This window comes from Montipora foliosa, chromosome 11 (assembly GCF_036669935.1).
Source record: "Montipora foliosa isolate CH-2021 chromosome 11, ASM3666993v2, whole genome shotgun sequence".
Lineage (NCBI taxonomy): Eukaryota > Metazoa > Cnidaria > Anthozoa > Scleractinia > Acroporidae > Montipora > Montipora foliosa.
The window spans coordinates 30,156,963-30,159,462 of NC_090879.1; positions in this window are offsets into that span (position 1 = coordinate 30,156,963).

Below are 2,500 nucleotides of genomic sequence, written 5' to 3' on the forward strand. Positions count from 1 at the left end.
GTTGTATGGTCTCCGTACACCCAACAGAACATTGACATGATACTGAGAACGTGTCCAGAGAAGAGCTACCAAGCTCATCCTCAAGTCAGAAATTGACTATGCCTCCTGTTTAAAGAAAGTCAATCTTCAATCACTTGAGCAAAGGCGATTTATGGCAGATGTCGCATTTCTATGCAAGGCCCTCAATTGTTATCTAAATGTGGAGCTCACAAAATATCTGAATTTCTACTCCATGCAAGATCGTTACATTGTCAGGGGTTGTAATAGTATGAGGTTAAAGAAGAACTTTGCTAGAACGAATTATTATAAATTCTCTTATTTTAATAGGATAGTTGATAGCTGGAATAGCTTACCTAGCAGTATTCATAATAGCTCTAATTTGAAGACCTTTGGAATTAATTTGATGCAACATTTAATTCAGTCTCAATTTCGTGTAAATACACAAAATATTTTTTAGGTTATATCATTATTCAATAATCATTTTAATCATTATTTTGAAGTGTATATCTAGGTGATCTGCCTTGTATGGAGTCTCGGACTCCTTTGCCGTGGATCATTCTTATGGCGCTATATTTTCCCTCCCCTTTTTTTCCTTCCTTTGTAATGTGTTGCCTTTAAATAGTAGTAAATAAATAAATAAATAAATAAATAAATAAATAAATAGAACAAATTTTGACAATTTCTCCGACATGGTGGGGATTGCTGAGCGTTGCGTTACATATCACATCATTTTCATTGTCAATACTCTTGTTGACAACGGCTCTCGACCAGTGAGCGCGCGAGAATCTCTGCAGTTATTTTAAAGACCAAAAAATCGAGTTCAGTGCTCGTTATCCTCGGCATAAAAAGCACTACAATATTGAAGTAAGTAAGATAAAAGTACTTCAATATTTAGCAATATCACCTACCGGTATTAGTAGTATCAAATAGAGGTTTTGCACGGCAGCCATGTTTCATGGCAGGAACAATTAAAATGTTTTGCAATAGAAGGAACATTTGTTCCCATAGGGAAAATAATCTATTGTTCCTGCCATGCAACATGGCTGCCGTGCAAAACCTCTATTGCATGCTCAAAGAGATTAATAAGTCACATATTCTGACCTTTAAGTAACGCTACATTAGGTCACGCTTTCTTGGCTTCGAAACTGAGACCCGGTTTATCGGTACATTTAGGGAATAGTCTTCTAAAAACAAAGCTCAATATAAAGTGGTACTACGACCAAAAAAAAATTTTGTTTTTCCTTTGGATTTCAAAACTATGTTAACTAAACACTAACTCTCCCAAGTTTTAAGTTCTGGTTTTAAAAAGACACCTGTTTATTTTAGCTGGAATTTTCTTATTTATTGGTCCGCCATTACTAACTTTAAAATCTTGAGAGAGCTGGGTCGAGGAGAAAATGACGTCAAACACGCACTAGTTTAAGAATGCAATGCGTGTGTACGCGGCCTAATTAATATGCAGCACGGGAGTTTCGGGCTTTCAGACTTTTCAACCCGTGTTTTGCATATATAATAAATTGCGTTTACACGCTGAAATTTTAAGCTAGTGAGTAAATGACGTCATTTTCTCTAGATCCAACCCTCTGAGGTCCAATCGGCCAGTTTTGAACGTGAGTAATGGCGGACCATGAAATCCAAAACTTACACTCAAAATAAACAGCCTTTGGATAAAACTCAAAGCTCAAAATTTTGCCAGTTAGTTGTTAAGCGAACACGCTTTCAAAATCTGAAGAAAAAAAGGAAATGATTTTTTGATCATAGTACCACATATCTGCAAAACGCAACAAAAGGGTTGAAAAAACGGATTCTAAAAGTTTACCCCCCTCAATTCTACTGTATTAAAAACACACTCCCCCCCCCATTTCCCTTGGTTTTGAGAATTTTACCCCCCACTCTAAACACCGCCCCCCCTAGCCATAAATAACGAAAAGACCCTTATCTCTATTAAACCTGTCTCACAAATTTATTCCATTGATTCGGTTTTCAAGGAATATTCATACGTGATGTTATCGTACAGGCCTGGGTTGCTGGAAGCATGGTTACCGTAAAATACCATGGAAACCTATAGGTTTTGCTACCTCTTAACCAACGGTTAGCGATAACCAGGCCTTGAGCAACCGGCCCCAGGTAGAAGACTCCCAACAGCACTTCTCAAAGGACCAATGAATTTCAGTCGAATACAGAATCACAGCTTTTATTACTAAATAGCAATCGTACAGAAATATCATACGGAATTGAAATTGGTAACACAGGTCACAGCGCAGAACCTCGCTGAAGAACAGTGACAAATCATTCGCTTTAGTCCAACTACAAATTATTTTGAATCTGTGCCTTGCCTATTTTAAAAGAGAACTAGATGCTTCTGTGAAGCATACACTGGCTTGCCTGTGGTACGTGCTACAGAAAATCAGAAGGCACTGAATTGTGTGGTATTGAAATACAGCATTCTAGTCTCTGAAGAATAACAAATAAAAGAGAAGCGAGAAACATTGGCTTCTGG